We start from the raw sequence: 19572 nt of genomic DNA, 5'->3' as shown, positions 1-19572 counted from the left end.
TGCGAGCAACAAGCCCCATTCATTAGGCACCAAGACATACCATCTTTAATTACCCACAAAGTGAATTTAAAACTACCAAGCTTAAACTTAAAGCACCCCACAATCATATTACAAAATAAACTTTAAATACAGTATACAAAACAGCATATACACATTTACACATCCCCATGACTATGGAAATGGAATATTTCACCACGTACAGCGGGAAAGGAATCATAAAGACATCAGCTTGGTTTAGGATCTGTTATGAGAAAATACCAGGGAAGATATTGATGTGTGTACACATAGCACAACGACAGCAGAATGACAAGGCATTGTTTGTGTGTGTGTAAATGTGGATTGTGTAAGGAGTGTCTTTACCGAGCACTCCCCGTCACACGGTGTAAAGGGAGAAAGTTGTGTACAATGTGTAAACTCCAGCGGAATTGGATGGGATTGACAATCTACTCTAGTTTTGGCTATCTATCACTTCCCAAAGATGGGAATAAGGTCCATAACACCTTGAGCACTGGGGTGGTGAGAGGTGTGATGTCTGCGTAAGATGCAACATTTTCAGGGTTGAAACAGAAGGAGGAAAACTTTATTCAGCAAACGTGAGTCTCTCAAAGCATCGTCAGTTCCAGCAGGTTTCTTCATACAGTTGGTTGTAGGAAGCTGGTCACACCTTGAGTGGAGTTCTGTTGTTTTATGCAGATCCAGTCTCATCCATTCAAATTTCAAAGTAAATTTATTATCAAAATACTGTACATATATGTCACCATATACAACCGTGAGATTTATTTTTTTGCAGGCAATCACAATAAATCTATAATAGAGTAATAACCAGAATAGAATCAATAAAAGATCACATCAACATGAGCATTCAGCCAGTGAACAAGATAACTGTGCTAATACAAAAAGAAAGAAATAATATAATAAATAAGGAAAGGTATGTCACGTCCGGAGTTTCTCCGGTTAGCGGACCATTTCCCTCCACACCTCTCTGACGTAGTGGGGAGCCGCGTACGAAGCAAGTTACAGCAGTGGTTTGCCATTGGCTTCTGCCGGGTGAGTTTCCAATGAGATCACCAGCTCGTAACCCAGCACAGATGGAAAGTGTGCAGGGCAGCCTGCTGGATTCGAACTCGGGACCTTTTGTCCCGAAGTCCGACGCTGATACCACTACACCACCAGCCGGATCAATATAATAAATAAATAAGGAATAAATTTCGAGAACAGCAGATGAAGAGTCCTTCAAAATGAGTCCATTGGTTGTGGGAGCATTTCAAAGATGGCGCAAGTGAAGTTCCTGAACCTGGTGGTGTGGGACCTGATGGTTGAAGGGTAATAACTGTTCCTGAACCTGGTGGTGTGGGACCTGATGGTTGAGGGGTAATAACTGTTCCTGAACCTGGTGGTGTGGGACCTGATGGTTGAGGGGTAATAACTGTCCCTGAACCTGGTGGTGTGGGACCTGATGGTTGAGGGGTAATAACTGTCCCTGAACCTGGTGGTGTGGGACCTGATGGTTGAGGGGTAATAACTGTTCCTGAACCTGGTGGTGTGGGACCTGATGGTTGAGGGGTAATAACTGTTCCTGAACCTGGTGGTGTGGGACCTGATGGTTGAGGGGTAATAACTGTCCCTGAACCTGGTGGTGTGGGACCTGATGGTTGAGGGGTAATAACTGTCCCTGAACCTGGTGGTGTGGGACCTGATGGTTGAGGGGTAATAACTGTTCCTGAACCTGGTGGTATGGGACCTGATGGTTGAGGGGTAATAATTGTTCCTGAACCTGGTGGTGTGGGACCTGATGGTTGTAGGGTAATAACTGTTCCTGAACCTGGTGGTGTGGGACTTGATGGTTGAGGGGTAATAACTGTCCCTGAACCTGGTGGTCTGGGACCTGACGGTTGAGGGGTAATAACTGTTCCTGAACCTGGTGGTATGGGACCTGATGGTTGAGGGGTAATAACTGTTCCTGAAACTGGTGATGTCACAGTGGGGGGGGCATTAGGGGCAAGGGTGGACCCAAATGCAAGACACATCTTGTGAGGTTAAGTAAATTGAGTTTATTGTTTGATACCAGGAGAGCAAAGCAGAAGCAGGAATAGAGAACTGGACAAGGACTTAGGACTACGACTAGGCTGGGACAAGAGTCTGGGCTAGGACTCGGAATAGGATCCCAGAACTAGAGGCGACATGAAGAGGCTAGAGTATGGACTCCGAGCCCAAGACTGGGCAAGGACCCAGTACCTGGGTCTTGCCTCGGGCTTGGACCCCAGAACCAGGCATGGACATGACATGGGCTAGGGAGAGGAGGAACATGGAAAAACAGAGCCTCGGTCTCGGGAGAGCAGGTACATGGAACCATGAACACATACACAGAACACAGAGTCGGGACCCCTCCTTGGGTACAGGACATAGGGCCGGGACTCACACACAGAACAGAGAGCCGGGATCCCTCCTTGGTACAGGACATAGGGCCGGGACTCATGACCCCCCACGGAGCAACGGCAAGACAGCCAGACTTACCCCACGGAGGCGAGAACCAGACATTAACCCCCACGGGGCAACAGTAAGACGGTCTGACTTACCCCACGGAGGCGAGGACAAGACAAGACCAACACGAAAGAACACCAGACAGTTCCTATCTAGCTCCGGCGATAGAACTAGACCGAAGTGCAGGTGAGGGCTGCAGACGAGGGCTAAAGGCAAGAGGGGCAGAGAAGGGATTCAGACGGGGGGTACGACAGGAATCACAGACCGCCAGGGCCAGGACTTGACTTGGTACTTGGATGCCGCCAGGACCAGGACTTGACTCGGAACTTGGATGCCGCCAGGGTCAGGACTTGACCTGGAGCCTCCAGGTAGTGGTGAGCTCTCGACTCGGCCCGGGAACAGTAGACAGCGGTTCTTGATTCCCTCCGGCGGATTAACTGACGGACCCACCTCGGTGAGGAAACTTTGCAGTCTCGCTTTGGCGAGGTAACTTGACAGGGTTGATCCGGTGAGGAAAGGCGAATTACTGGTACTCACTTCGGCAGAGACTAGGCTTGCTCCGGCCAGATGACATTGGCACGCCGTACCTTGGTGACTTTGCGAACGCTGTAGCCCCGAAAGGCTGAAAGCCGGAGACTATAAACTACCGGTTCAGCCGAGTGTTAATTGCCACCAATCACCAAAGCCGAGGGACACGGGAAAACAGGGAACCAAAGGGAAACGGAGCCAACGGTCCGGATCGTAACATAAACAAAGTAAATTTAAAGGAACCCTGATCCGGACCATGACAGGTGGTGTGGGACCTGATGGTTGTAGGGTAATAACTGTTCCTGAACCTGGTGGTGTGGGACCTGATGGTTGAGGGGTAATAACTGTTCCTGAACCTGGTGGTGTGGGACCTGATGGTTGAGGGTTAATAACTGTTCCTGAACCTGGTGGTGTGGGACCTGATGGTTGAGGGTTAATAACTGTTCCTGAACCTGGTGGTGTGGGACCTGATGGTTGAGGGTAATAACTGTTCCTGAACCTGGTGGTGTGGGACCTGATGGTTGAGGAGTAATAACTGTTCCTGAACCTGGTGGTGTGGGACCTGATGGTTGTAGGGTAATAACTGTTCCTGAACCTGGTGGTGTGGGACCTGATGGTTGAGGGGTAATAACTGTTCCTGAACCTGGTGGTGTGGGACCTGATGGTTTCAGGGTAATAACTGTTCCTGAACCTGGTGGTGTGGGACCTGATGGTTGTGGGGTAATAACTGTTCCTGAACCTGGTGGTGTGGGACCTGATGGTTGTAGGGTAATAACTGTTCCTGAACCTGGTGGTGTGGGACCTGATGGTTGAGGGGTAATAACTGTTCCTGAACCTGGTGGTGTGGGACCTGATGGTTGAGGAGTAATAACTGTTCCTGAACCTGGTGGTGTGGGACCTGATGGTTGAGGGGTAAAAACTGTTCCTGAACCTGGTGGTGTGGGACCTGATGGTTGAGGGGTAATAACTGTTCCTGAACCTGGTGGTGTGGGTCCTGATGGTTGAGGGTTAATAACTGTTCCTGAACCTGGTGGTGTGGGACCTGATGGTTGAGGGGATAATAACTGTTCCTGAACCTGGCGGTGTGGGACCTGATGGTTGAGGGGATAATAACTGTTCCTGAACCTGGTAGTGTGGGACCTGATGGTTGAGGGGTAATAACTGTTCCTGAACCTGGTGGTGTGGGACCTGATGGTTGAGCGGTAATAACTGTTCCTGAACCTGGTGGTGTGGGACCTGATGGTTGAGCGGTAATAACTGTTCCTGAACCTGGTGGTGTGGGACCTGATGGTTGAGGGGTAATAACTGTTCCTGAACCTGGTGGTGTGGGACCTGATGGTTGAGGGGTAATAACTGTTCCTGAACCTGGTGGTGTGGGACCTGATGGTTGAGCGGTAATAACTGTTCCTGAACCTGGTGATGTGGGACCTGATGGTTGAGGGGTAATAACTGTTCCTGAACCTGGTGGTGTGGGACCTGATGGTTGAGGAGTAATAACTGTTCCTGAACCTGGTGGTGTGGGACCTGATGGTTGAGGAGTAATAACTGTTCCTGAACCTGGTGGTGTGGGACCTGATGGTTGTAGGGTAATAACTGTTCCTGAACCTGGTGGTGTGGGACCTGGTGGTTGAGGGGTAATAACTGTTCCTGAACCTGGTGGTGTGGGACCTGATGGTTGCAGGGTAATAACTGTTCCTGAACCTGGTGGTGTGGGACCTGATGGTTGTAGGGTAATAACTGTTCCTGAACCTGGTGGTGTGGGACCTGATGGTTGTGGGGTAATAACTGTTCCTGAACCTGGTGGTGTGGGACCTGATGGTTGAGGGGTAATAACTGTTCCTGAACCTGGTGGTCTGGGACCTGATGGTTGAGGGGTAATAACTGTTCCTGAACCTGGTGGTGTGGGACCTGATGGTTGAGGGGTAAAAACTGTTCCTGAACCTGGTGGTGTGGGACCTGATGGTTGAGGGGTAATAACTGTTCCTGAACCTGGTGGTGTGGGTCCTGATGGTTGAGGGTTAATAACTGTTCCTGAACCTGGTGGTGTGGGACCTGATGGTTGAGGGGATAATAACTGTTCCTGAACCTGGCGGTGTGGGACCTGATGGTTGAGGGGATAATAACTGTTCCTGAACCTGGTGGTGTGGGACCTGATGGTTGAGGGGTAATAACTGTTCCTGAACCTGGTGGTGTGGGACCAGATGGTTGAGCGGTAATAACTGTTCCTGAACCTGGTGGTGTGGGACCTGATGGTTGAGCGGTAATAACTGTTCCTGAACCTGGTGGTGTGGGACCTGATGGTTGAGGGGTAATAACTGTTCCTGAACCTGGTGGTGTGGGACCTGATGGTTGAGGGTTAATAACTGTTCCTGAACCTGGTGGTGTGGGACCTGATGGTTGAGGGTTAATAACTGTTCCTGAACCTGGTGGTGTGGGACCTGATGGTTGAGGGTAATAACTGTTCCTGAACCTGGTGGTGTGGGACCTGATGGTTGAGGAGTAATAACTGTTCCTGAACCTGGTGGTGTGGGACCTGATGGTTGTAGGGTAATAACTGTTCCTGAACCTGGTGGTGTGGGACCTGATGGTTGAGGGGTAATAACTGTTCCTGAACCTGGTGGTGTGGGACCTGATGGTTTCAGGGTAATAACTGTTCCTGAACCTGGTGGTGTGGGACCTGATGGTTGTGGGGTAATAACTGTTCCTGAACCTGGTGGTGTGGGACCTGATGGTTGTAGGGTAATAACTGTTCCTGAACCTGGTGGTGTGGGACCTGATGGTTGAGGGGTAATAACTGTTCCTGAACCTGGTGGTGTGGGACCTGATGGTTGAGGAGTAATAACTGTTCCTGAACCTGGTGGTGTGGGACCTGATGGTTGAGGGGTAAAAACTGTTCCTGAACCTGGTGGTGTGGGACCTGATGGTTGAGGGGTAATAACTGTTCCTGAACCTGGTGGTGTGGGTCCTGATGGTTGAGGGTTAATAACTGTTCCTGAACCTGGTGGTGTGGGACCTGATGGTTGAGGGGATAATAACTGTTCCTGAACCTGGCGGTGTGGGACCTGATGGTTGAGGGGATAATAACTGTTCCTGAACCTGGTAGTGTGGGACCTGATGGTTGAGGGGTAATAACTGTTCCTGAACCTGGTGGTGTGGGACCTGATGGTTGAGCGGTAATAACTGTTCCTGAACCTGGTGGTGTGGGACCTGATGGTTGAGCGGTAATAACTGTTCCTGAACCTGGTGGTGTGGGACCTGATGGTTGAGGGGTAATAACTGTTCCTGAACCTGGTGGTGTGGGACCTGATGGTTGAGGGGTAATAACTGTTCCTGAACCTGGTGGTGTGGGACCTGATGGTTGAGCGGTAATAACTGTTCCTGAACCTGGTGATGTGGGACCTGATGGTTGAGGGGTAATAACTGTTCCTGAACCTGGTGGTGTGGGACCTGATGGTTGAGGAGTAATAACTGTTCCTGAACCTGGTGGTGTGGGACCTGATGGTTGAGGAGTAATAACTGTTCCTGAACCTGGTGGTGTGGGACCTGATGGTTGTAGGGTAATAACTGTTCCTGAACCTGGTGGTGTGGGACCTGGTGGTTGAGGGGTAATAACTGTTCCTGAACCTGGTGGTGTGGGACCTGATGGTTGCAGGGTAATAACTGTTCCTGAACCTGGTGGTGTGGGACCTGATGGTTGTAGGGTAATAACTGTTCCTGAACCTGGTGGTGTGGGACCTGATGGTTGTGGGGTAATAACTGTTCCTGAACCTGGTGGTGTGGGACCTGATGGTTGAGGGGTAATAACTGTTCCTGAACCTGGTGGTCTGGGACCTGATGGTTGAGGGGTAATAACTGTTCCTGAACCTGGTGGTGTGGGACCTGATGGTTGAGGGGTAAAAACTGTTCCTGAACCTGGTGGTGTGGGACCTGATGGTTGAGGGGTAATAACTGTTCCTGAACCTGGTGGTGTGGGTCCTGATGGTTGAGGGTTAATAACTGTTCCTGAACCTGGTGGTGTGGGACCTGATGGTTGAGGGGATAATAACTGTTCCTGAACCTGGCGGTGTGGGACCTGATGGTTGAGGGGATAATAACTGTTCCTGAACCTGGTGGTGTGGGACCTGATGGTTGAGGGGTAATAACTGTTCCTGAACCTGGTGGTGTGGGACCAGATGGTTGAGCGGTAATAACTGTTCCTGAACCTGGTGGTGTGGGACCTGATGGTTGAGCGGTAATAACTGTTCCTGAACCTGGTGGTGTGGGACCTGATGGTTGAGGGGTAATAACTGTTCCTGAACCTGGTGGTGTGGGACCTGATGGTTGAGGGTTAATAACTGTTCCTGAACCTGGTGGTGTGGGACCTGATGGTTGAGGGGTAATAACTGCTCCTGAACCTGGTGGTCTGGGACCTGATGGTTGAGGGGTAATAACTGTTCCTGAACCTGGTGGTGTGGGACCTGATGGTTGAGGGGTAATAACTGTTCCTGAACCTGGTGGTGTGGGACCTGATGGTTGAGGGTTAGTAACTGTTCCTGAACCTGGTGGTGTGGGACCTGATGGTTGTAGGGTAATAACTGTTCCTGAACCTGGTGGTGTGGGACCTGATGGTTGAGGGGTAATAACTGTTCCTGAACCTGGTGGTGTGGGACCTGAGGCTCCTGTTCTCCTGCCCGATGGTAGAAGTGAGATGGGAGCATGTCCTGTGGGGACCTTGATGATGAATATTGCTTTCTTGTGACAGTAGACCGAGTAGATGTCTCATTGACTATTAATGTCCATAAGATCCCCAAACTGGATACGCTCTACATCCTCCAGTGACCGGAACATAGCAACGGGATTGTTGGGCACCGCAGGGTATAAATTGCTTCCTGGGTTTGGATCAAGATATTTCAATTTAGCTGAAGTTTAGTTATGGTGTAGCTTTTAGTGTCTTCTTGTAGTGCTGTAGTATTGTATTACGCATAATAAATGTTTTTTATTAAAAAGTAAGAGATTGAGAAATTGTTGTGAAACTCCCAGTGCATTGAATAAATTTCAAGATTTATTTTTTTGTTGACATATAGCGTGGGATAGGTCCTCCTGAGCCCTTTGAAATCACCCCGCCCAGCAAACCCCCGATTTATCCTGGCCTAATCAAGGGATAATTCACAATGACCAATTAACCTACTGACCAGTACGTCTTCGGACTGTGGGAGGGAACTGGAGCACCCAGCGGAAACCCCCGTGGTCACAGAGAGAACATACAGACTCTTTACAGGCCATGGTGGGAATTGAACCGCAGTCGCTGGTACTGTAACGCCTTGTGCCAATCACTACGCTACCGTGACAACCTTGGCATATTATCTGTAATAATTTCAATAAACTTGTGCAGACCAAGAATTAGAGAAGATGCCATTCCACAGAACTGTATTTTCCCTAAACTTTCAAAGAACAAGATAATATTTATAAACTTCCAGAGACTGGGATATTGTCTACAAACTTCCCACAGTTATAAATGCAAGAGATTCTGCAGATGCTGGAAATTCAGGGCAACACACACAAAATGCTGGAGGAACTCAGAAGGTCAGGTGGCATCTGTGGAGGGGAATAAACAGTCGAGGTTTCGGGCTGAGACCCTTCATCAGGACTAGATCATGTTAATTGGGATAAGGTGTGGGTACGGATCCCTGGAGTTTGGGGACACTGTCTGAGGCAGAGGTTGTTTTTACAGCTTTATTTGAGCCACATTGGCATCGAGACTGTATATCAATGAACCTTCGAATCACAGAGCTTGCATCAGAGAGCAAGCTCCTCCGAGCCAATCAGAACCAGGAATCTTATCAGCTCTGAATTCCCAGCATGCTTGGTGCGAAGCTGTCATTTTGAACATTGTCTCGAACTAAACCTATGATTCATTCTTTGAATGACTGAGCACAATGCAGAGCGGTGAACTTGAGAATGCGGCCTCTGGAAAGTAAAACTGAAACTTGCGTGGGAGTCTGCGCAGCACAGAGAGCGAAATTGTAGAAAGCCAAAGACATTTTATTGACAGCAGACATCATCCACAGTAAACCGACCTCAATATTTGCTGAAGCCTCTTCCGAAATTACTGAGCATTTAAACCATTATATCCGCTTCATTCACTTCCGCTTGTTATTTGATGTTATTAATGGAATTTGCAGCTTTTTTTGATAAATACTCTATTACATCTGTCCTATTTTCATTGTTAAAGGGGATGGTGCCTAGAGCCCAGCCAGAAATCCACTCATGTTACCCATTGGCAATCACCCTGGCACTTACATCAAACGGTACAGCACTGGGCAGGCCATTCGGCCCACAATGGCATACTGTTATTTTGTTTATCTGGAGATACAGCAAACAGCAAACCCTTCTGGCCCTTTAAGCAGCGATTTTTAACCCTAGTCTAATCACAGCACAGTTCACTATGGCCAATTAACATACTAATTGGTTTGTCTTTGGACTGAGGGAAGAAACCAGAGCACCCAGAGGAAACCCAAGCATTCCACAGGGAGGTTTGTCCTCTGTGCAAACTCCTTACAGAGAACTTTGAACTCCAACACCCCGAGCTGTAATAACGTCAAGCTAACCGCTTTGCTACTGTGGCACCCAATGTTGTGCTCAACTTTATTATTTCCTTCCTGTGGATCATCCATATTACACGATCAGATCATGAGGCCTAGGAGCAGAATTAGGCCATTTGGCCCATTAAGTCTGTTTCGCAATTCCATCATGGCTGATTTATTATCCCTCTCAACACCATTCTCCTGCCTTCTCTCCAGTAATCAATATCTCACCTCCTTCATTCTGAGAGGTGGGGTAGAGATGCGTCCCTACCAAAGGAGGTGGAAGGTGCTCCTTCCCTCCACTAGCCTGCAGGTGACCCTTGGGCAAGGTGTAGCACCTGCTTAGCCCCCAATCAGGGTCACATGAAGCCATGGGAGCGGATGGTGGATGGTCGTACGAGCAGCCAGTGCAGATCACAAGTCCTGGTTATGTGACCACTGACACCAGGCAGACAATCTCTGAAGAGTATTGATAATGGCTGGGGTTACCCGTCTTGTAAAGACACTGCCCAGAAGAAGGCAATGGCAAATCACTTCTGTCGAAAAATCTGCCAAGAACAATCATGGTCACGGAAAGACCACGATCACCCACATCATACGACACAGCACATAATGATGATGTCATATGACATGGCACATAATGATGATGTCAAATGACATGGCACATAACGATGTGCCTCCATTCCCTTCACATTTATGTTTCTAAAAACCTCTTAAGTTCTCCAATTGATCTTCTCCCATCGCTACCCTGGTTACCCACGGTAGTGTAGGGGTTTAGATTAGATTAGATTCATTGTGCCAAGTACAGATACAAAGCCAATGAAATGCAATTAGCATCTGACCAGAAATACAAAGAATAGTGTTATTTACAAAATAACTGCGAATAAAAAGTAAGTGCTACAGCACAAAAATATAAAAGTACTGAGACAGTACAATATGGGTGCAATACTGCTTAGTGCTGTGATGTGAGGTTCAGCAGGGTCACAGCCTCAGGGAAGAAGCTCTTCCTGTGCCTGCTGGTGCGGGAGCGGAGGCTCCTGTAGCGCCTACCGGATGGGAGGAGAGTAAAAAGTCCATGGTTAGGGTGAGATGCATCCTTGATAATGCTTTTCGCCCTGCCCAGGCAGCGTTTATGGTAGACGTTCTCAATGGTGGGCAATTGGGTGCCGATAATCCGCTGGGCAGTTTTCACCACATGCTGGAGTGCTTTGCAGTCCGATACGGGACAATTGCCATACCACACTGAGATGCAGTTGGTGAGTATGCTCTCAATGGTACAGCGGTAAAAGTCTGTCAGTATCCTGGGACAGAGGTGAGCTTTCTTGATGCTCCGCAGGAAATAAAGGCACTTTTGCACCTTTTTGATCAGGATGGAGGAGTTCAGGGACTGGGTGAGATCCTTGGAAATGTGGACACCAAGGAATTTGAAGCTTGATACACACTCCACTACAGCTCCGTTGATGTAGATGGGGACGTGAGTGTGGCTCCTAGCATGCCTAAACTCCACAATGATCTCCTTGGTCTTCTGGGTGTTAAGGGCCAGATTGTTGTCAACACACCACGCAGCCAGGTGCTGAACCTCGTCCCTGCAGGCCGTCTCGTCATCCCCTCTGATCAGGCCAACCACTGTTGTGTCATCTGCGAACTTGATTATGGATTTAGAACCGTGTACAGGAACACGGTCATAGGTGAAAAGGGAGTACAGAAGAGGGCTCAGCACACAGCCATGAGGCACGCTGGCGTTCAGGGTGAGAGTGGAGGAGGAGAGGTTGTCTAACTTAACTGATTGGGGTCTGTTAGTCAGAAAGTCCAAGGTCCAATTGCAGAGGGATACGCTGATACCAAGCTAGTGATGTTTGGTGATTATCTTGGAGGGGTTTATTCCCCATCGCTACCTTGGGTAACCCGCGGTAGTGCAGGGGTCTATTCTCCATCGCTACCCTGGGTAACCCGCGGTAGTGCAGGAGTTAGAGCTAATACAGATCGGCGCGTCAGAGTTCTGGTGCCGTCTGTCAGTGACCGTGTAGATTTCCTCTGGGTGCTCCAGTTTCCTCCCACAGTCCAAAGATGTACCAGTTCGTAAAAGGTCTTGATAGAGTGGATGTTTCCTATGGTAGGGAAGTGCGAGACCAGAGGACACAGCCTCAGAATAGAGGGGGCGTCCTTTTAGAACAGAGACGAGGAAGAATTCCTGTAGCCAGAGAGTGGTGAATCTGTGGAATTCTTTGCCACAGGCAGCTGTGGAGGCCAAGTCTTTATGTATATTTAAGGCATAGGTTGATAGATTCTTGACTGGTCAGAGCATGAAGGGGTACGGGGAGAAGGCAGGAGACTGGGGTTGAGAGGAAGATTGGATCAGCCATGATGAAATTGCAGAACAGACTCGATGGGCCAGATGACCTAATTCTGCTCCTATGGTCTTATGGTCTGATGGTCTTAGTAGGTTAATTGGTCATTGTACGTTGTCCTGTGATGAGGCTAGGATTGCTGTGTGGCACGGCTCACTGGGCCACACCAAATCTCTCAAAAAAAAAACAAAAGAAACCCATTCCAGGCATCTGCATAAAAATCATCACCTTTAAATTTCCCAGCTCCCCCAACATTTTTGACATTTCTAACCCAGGGAAAGAGACTCTGATTGCCTACCCTGACAGTCAGCTGAGTAAACATCAAGGGGAGAAGAGCTTAGTCCCCAGGTACTCGGCGGCAAAGTCCAGAAGGAGATGGGAACTGCATTCCATCTGGGAAGTGTAAGGAGTGCTCATCCGATCAGGCAGCAGCTAGGGAGGGAGAAACAGAGTGAACGTTTCACACCCAGTTCTGTTGAAGGGTCAACACATAACTGTTTTAATTTCCTGAAGTGTAAGAGATTTGATAGAGTTATACAAAATTACGGGGTGTAAATCGAAGCAGGCTTTTCTCACTGTGATTGGGTGAAACTTGAACTGGAGGTCATGGGTTAAGGGTGAAAGGTGAAATGTTCAAGGGGAACTTGAGGGGGAACTTCCTGCCTCAGAGGGTGGTGAGAGTGTGGAATGAGCTGCCAGTGGACATGGTTCAATTGCAACATTTAAGGGAAGTTTGGATAGGTACATGGATGGGAAGGATATGGGGTGGGGGTATGGTCTGGATGCAGATCGATGGGACTAGGGAGAATAATATTACAGCATGGATTGGATAGCTGAAAGGCCTGTTCTGTGCTGTGCTGTTCGATGACTTTGCAACTTATAGTATTTTAATGCTGCATAACAACGAATTTCACCATCGTGAGAGAAAGCGATAATAATCCTAAAAGTTGCTGGTGAACGCAGCAGGCCAGGCAGCATCTCTAGGAAGAGGTACAGTCGACGTTTCAGGCCGAGACCCTTCGTCAGGACTAACTGAAAGAAAAGCTAGTGAGAGATTTGAAAGTGGGAGGGGTTGGGGGGAGATCCGAAATGATAGGAGAAGACAGGAGGGGGAGGGATGGAGATTGCTTGAAATTCCAGCATCTGCAGATTTCCTCGTGTTTGCAATAATAAACCTGGTTTGATTCAGAGTTCTGGAGCTGTGTGTTACCAGCTCAGTCAGTTAATCGATGGTGTCCGAACCCCAGAATTCGCATCCTCTGCCACTAAACAGCCCTGGGGTGGCGGCTTTGTCGTCTGCACAGGGTTTAAGTAGACTGAGCCTGGGGCAATCAGCTGGAATCTGAACTTGAGCTTGTTCTTCAGTTTGAAGAATGTGCTGATTTAATAGAACAGAGAGCATTGCAACACAGAAGAACATTCCCTCTCATTTGTTTAACAGCTGCACGCACCAACCGTTGCTCGGAGCAGGACATTTTTACACAGTTTGACGACTGCGTGGTACTTCAAATGTTTTAGTTGTAATATACATACTATGAATATTTAGAGTGAAAATTGAAAAAATCACATACTTTTGATTTTATTTTTTAATTGAAGGGGAGAGAGAATAAACTATAACAAAGAAAATCTTTCACTCTTTGTAAACTTTTTCTAGCTCTGTCCAATTCCAGCTGCGTGGCAACAAAGGCTATGTGCACGGGAGCGTTTTGGTTACTGTGTGGACGTGCACCCGCACAGCTTAGATAGAATAGTGGCACAGTACAGGCCCTTCAGCCCACAATCAATCTAATCCTTCCCTCCTACATAGCCCTGATTTTCTATCATCCATGTGCCTATCTATCTTTTCAATGTCCCTAATGTACCTGCCTCTACCACCACCCCTGGCAGGGTGTTCCACTCACCCACCACTCTGTGTAAAAAACCTACCTCTGACATGCCCCCTACACTTTCTATACTTCTATCAAGTCACATCTCATCCTCCTCTCTAAAGAGAAAAGCCCTCACTCGCTCAGCCTTGTCTCATAAGACATGCTCTCTAATCCAGGCAACATCCTGGTAAATCTCCTCTGCACCCTCTCTGAAGCTTCCATATGCTTCCTATCATGAGGTGACCAGAACTGAACAAAATATTCCAAGTATTGTTGAGCACCTCTGCTCCATCCATCAAAAGTGGAATTCCATTGGCCAACCATTCCTGTTCCGACACGTCAGTCCACGGACTCCTCTTCCACCACAATGTGTAGTTCTAGTGGTTGATGGTTGGGTTGAGTTGTTTTCCAATTTTGGCGATCCATCTGCAAACGTTTCATCACTATACAAGGAGACATCATCATTTTCTGTTCACTTGCGCTGATGATGTCTCCTCGTACGGCGCAAATCCATTGCCAAAATTGGACAAAAGTGGACACCTCATATTCTGTCTGAGTAGCCTCCAGCCTGATGGCATGAACATCGATTTCTCCTCACCCTTCCCTCTTGTTCCTCACTCTGACCTCTTCTCCTCACCTGCCTGTCACCTCCTTCCCTTTCTCCTACTGTCCACTCCTATCAGATTCCTCCCTTTCCAGCCCTTTACCTTTCCCACCAAACTGCCTTCACCTTTCACCTTCCAGCTGTCCTCCTTCTTCTTTATATCTTTTAGTGCTCCCTCCTTCCTCTTTTTAAATCTTAGTGTCTTACCCCTTTCCTTTCTAATCCTGATAAAGGGTCTTGGCCCGAAACATCACTTGTTTATTCTTCTCCATAGATGCTGAGTTCCACCAGACCTGCTGAGTTTTGTGTGAGTTGCTCTGGATTTCCAGCATCTGCGGAAACTCTTGTGTTACATTACTCCAATTGTGGTCTAGCCAGAGTTTTATAGAGCTGCAACATTCCCTGATGGCAATGAAATGTAGAAACTGTTTGCAGGGATTTACAGAACGGTTCAGCAATTGACTTTTTCAATGGTTGGGCTGTCTGGAACCAGGATTCATGGATAATGTATTTTTGGGATTCTGGCCTTGTTTAAAGGGAATGACTGTGGATGCTGGGATTGGTTATGCAGGAGAGCGTGCAGGTTTCCAAACCTCAGAATCAGAATCAAGTTTATTATCACTGATGTATGTTGTGAAATTTGTTGTTTTGTAAAAGCAAGCATAAAATATACAATAAATTACAGTAACAATATACAGTATAAAATTATTAACGCAAACACGAGGAAATCTGCAGGTGCTGGAATTTCAAGCAACACATATCAAAGTTGCTGGTGAACGCAGCAGGCCAGGCAGCATCTCTAGGAAGAGGTACAGTCGACGTTTCGGGCCGAGACCCTTCGTCCTCCCACTTTCAAATCTCTTACTAGCTCTTCTTTCAGTCAGTCCTGACGAAGAGTCTTGGCCCAAAACGTTGACTGTACCTCTTCCTAGAGATGCTGTCTGGCCTGCTGCGTTCACCAGCAACTTTGATGTGTGTTGCATTAAATTATTAAGTTGTGCAAATCAGAACAAAATGATGAGGTACTGTACACGGGTTCATGAATCGTTCAGAAATCGGATGGCAGAGGGCGGAAGGCGTTCCTGAATTGCTGAGTGTGTGTCTTCAGGCTCCTGTACCTCCTCCCTGATGGTAATAATGAGAAGAGGGCCTGTCCTGGGTGATGGAGTCCTTAATGATGGTGCTGCATTTTGAGGCATGGCCTTTTGAAGATGTCCTCCGGTGAGGAGTCTAGTGCCCACGATGGAGCCGGCTGAATTTACAATCCTCTGCAGCGTTTTGCAAACCTGTGCAGTGGCCCCTCCAGACCAGACGGTGATGCATCTAGTCAGAATGCTCTCCATTCTACACCTACAGAATCTTTGGTTATATATCAAATGTCCTCAAACGCTTAATGAAGTTTCACCTCGCACGTGTCAGTGGATCTCTTTGGAGTCACTCCAGGCACTCCAGCGAGGTACAGGTTGACCACTCCTTACTGCACATACAGGGCTCGTCCGTGGAGAGAGTTAGGAGCACCCAGCTTCCAGGGGGTGCACGTAATGGAGGATATCACACAGTCCCTCAACACCACACCTTTGGCCAAGAAAGCCCAGCAGTCTATCCACTTCCAGAGGAGACTGAGGTGAGTGAGGCTCCCCCTCCCCCCCACCACCGCATACTAACCAATGTTTACAGGAGCGCCATCGAGTGTCCTGACTGTCTGGTACAGGAATTGTAAGGCATCCAACCACAAGTCCCTACAAATGACTGTGAGAACCGCTAGAGAATCATCAGCGTCTCTCTTCCACCCACCACAGATAATGATCAGGGCTGTTGCTTATGCAGGATCCTTAGAATTATCAGTGATCCTTCCCATCTGTCCAACCATCTCAACCGTCAGGCAGGGGGTACCGTAGCAGGACAAAGGCTGGTAGGATGGGAAACGGTTTCTTCCCCCGGGCGATAAGACGACTGAACTCCCTGCCACCACCCAGGTCTCATCACGCATGAAGCACCAGCAGTGTTATACTGTTTACTTTTTAACTTGTGTTGTAAATGCACCTTATATTTGTGCCAATATATGTGTTTGAGTTATACATACTGTATTGTGCTCTTTGCTCCAGAACAAGGGAAGGGTTCCCAACCTTTTTCATTCCCTGGACCCCTACCATTAACTGAGGGGTCCACAGAGCCCAGGTTGGGAACCCCTGGTCCACAGGAACATTGTTTTGTTTGGTGGTATAAATGTAAACAGTTGAATGATAATGAACTTGATAAATGCTCGTTGTTGGAGGTGCTGAGGCTGTGGAAATGCTCGGTTACAAAGAGCTGACAAATGATTTGTTTGGGAGCTGAGTGAGGTGGGAACACTGAGTGATTAATCAGCGTAATTTACAGTCAGACCATCAATTTGCAGGAAGAAGCAGAGAGACCGAGGCCAGGAAACTGGTTAGTTTGTTTGTTCATTTCACTCGACTGGCGAGAAATGATTCTGTCCATGCCTGTGCATCTACTGTACGTGCACACAGTAGAAAACATGGCTGTGGTTTCATCTCTCTTGAAAGGAACATTAATTCAAAGTGAAGTCTGCCCACACAGGATCAGCAAAACAATCTAGTTGTCAATCATTCAAGGGGTTTCGTTCATCTGTGGAGTAAGTCACAACAGAGACAAGATCACTAACAAGGTGATCTGGTTGCTTCCAGTGGGATCTTGCTATGCAAAAAGTTGTCTGCGCACCCACCTTGTGGCTCTAGTAACGTGGGCCCGTAAGTAGGTGCGAACATACATTGTTCCTGAACCTGGTGCTGTGAGTCCTGAAGCTCCGGTACCTTCTTCCCAATGGCAGCAGCGAGAAGAGAGCATGTCCTGGATGGTAGGGATCCCTGACGGTGGGGGGGTCCCTGATGCTGGATGGTGGGGGGGTCCCTGATGGTGGATGGTGGGGGGGTCCCTGATGGTGGATGGTGGGGAGTCTCTGATGGTGGATGGATGGGGGGGTCCCTGATGGTGGATGGTGGGGGGGTCCCTGATGGTGGATGGTGGGGGGTCTCTGATGGTGAATGGTAGGAGGTCCCTGATGGTGGATGGTGGGGGGTCTCTGATAGTGGATGGTGGGGGGGTCTCTGATGGTGGATGGTGGGGGGGTCCCTGATGGTAGATGGTGGGGGGGGTCCCTGATGGTGGATGGTGGGGGGTCTCTGATAGTGGATGGTGGGGGGGGGTTCCTGATGGTGGATGGTGGGGGGGGGGTCCCTGATGGTGGATGGTGGGGGGTCCCTGATGGTGGTTGGTGGGGGGTCTCTGATGGTGGATGGTGGGGGGGTCCCTGATGGTGGATGGTGGGGGGGTCCCTGATGGTGGATGGTGGGGGGTCTCTGATGGTGGATGGAAGGGGGGTCCCTGATGGTGGAAGGTTGCAGGTCCCTGATGGTGGGGGTCCTTGATGGTGGAGGGGGGGTCCCTGATGGTGGATGGTGGGGGGGTCCCTGGTGGTGGATGGTGGTGGGGGTCCCTGATGATGGGGGGGTCCCCTGATGGTGGATGGGGGGTCTCTGATGGTGGACGGTGGGGAGGGTCCCTGATGGTGGATGGTGGGGGGGGGGGTCCCTGATGGTGGATGGTGGGGGGTCTCTGATAGTGGATGGTGGGGGGGTCCCTGATGGTGGATGGTGGGGGGTCTCTGATGGTGGATGGTGGGGGGGTCCCTGATGGTGGATGGTGGGGGGTCTCTGATGGTGGATGGATGGGGGGTTCCTGATGGTGAAAGGTTGCAGGTCCCTGATGGTGGGGGGGGTCCCTGATGGTGGATGGTGGTGGGGGGTCCCTGATGGTGGATGGGGGGTCTCTGATGGTGGATAGTGGGGGGGTCCCTGATGGTGGGGGGGGTTCTCTGGTGGTGGATGGTGGGGGGTCTCTGATGGTGGATGGTTGAGGGTCCCTGATGGTGGGGGGGTCCCTGATGGTGGGGGGGTCTCTGATGGTGGGTGGGGGGGGTCCCTGATGGTGGATGGTGGGGGGGTCTCTGATGGTGGATGGTTGAGGGTCACTGATGGTGGGGGGGTCCCTGATGGTGGATGGTGGGGGGGTCTCTGATGGTGGGGGGGGGGGTTCCTGATGGTGGGGGTCCCTGATGGTGGATGGTGGGGGGGTCCCTGATGGTGGGGGGGTCCCTGATGGTGGGGGATCCCTGATAGTGGATGGTGGTGGGGGTCCCTGATGTTGGAGGGGTCCCTGATGGTGGATGGTGGGGGGTCCCCTGATGGTGGGGGTCCCTGATGGTGGATGGTGGGGGGTCCCTGATGGTGGGGGGGTCCCCGATGGTGGCTGGTGGGGGGGTTCTCTGATGGTGGGGGGGGCCCTGATGGTGGATGGGGGGGGGTCTCTGATGGTGGGGGGTCCTTGATGGTGGATGGGGGGGGTCTCTGATGGTGGGGGGTCCCTGATGGTGGAGGGGGGGTCCCTGATGGTGGATGGTGGGGGGGTCCCTGGTGGTGGATGGTGGTGGGGGTCCCTGATGATGGGGGGGTCCCCTGATGGTGGATGGGGGGTCTCTGATGGTGGATGGTGGGGAGGGTCCCTGATGGTGGATGGTGGGGGGGGGTCCCTGATGGTGGATGGTGGGGGGTCTCTGATAGTGGATGGTGGGGGGGTCTCTGATGGTGGATGGTGGGGGGGTCCCTGATGGTGGATGGGGGGGGTCTCTGATAGTGGATGGTGGGGGGGTCCCTGATGGTGGATGGTGGGGGGTCTCTGATGGTGGATGGTGGGGGGGTCCCTGATGGTGGATGGTGGGGGGTCTCTGATGGTGGATGGATGGGGGGTCCCTGATGGTGAAAGGTTGCAGGTCCCTGATGGTGGGGGGGGGTCCCTGATGGGGGATGGTGGTGGGGGGTCCCTGATGGTGGATGGGGGGTCTCTGATGGTGGATGGTGGGGGGGTCCCTGATGGTGGGGGGGGTTCTCTGGTGGTGGATGGTGGGGGGTCTCTGATGGTGGATGGTTGAGGGTCACTGATGGTGGGGGGGTCCCTGATGGTGGATGGTGGGGGGGTCTCTGATGGTGGGGGGGGGGTTCCTGATGGTGGGGGTCCCTGATGGTGGATGGTGGGGGGGTCCCTGATGGTGGATGGTGGGGGGGGTCCCTGATGGTGGGTGGGGGGGGGGTCCCTGATGGTGGATGGTGGGGGGGTCTCTGATG

The sequence above is a fragment of the Mobula birostris genome, chromosome 8, assembly GCF_030028105.1.
Source record: "Mobula birostris isolate sMobBir1 chromosome 8, sMobBir1.hap1, whole genome shotgun sequence".
Lineage (NCBI taxonomy): Eukaryota > Metazoa > Chordata > Chondrichthyes > Myliobatiformes > Myliobatidae > Mobula > Mobula birostris.
This window is presented reverse-complemented; position numbering follows the sequence as displayed.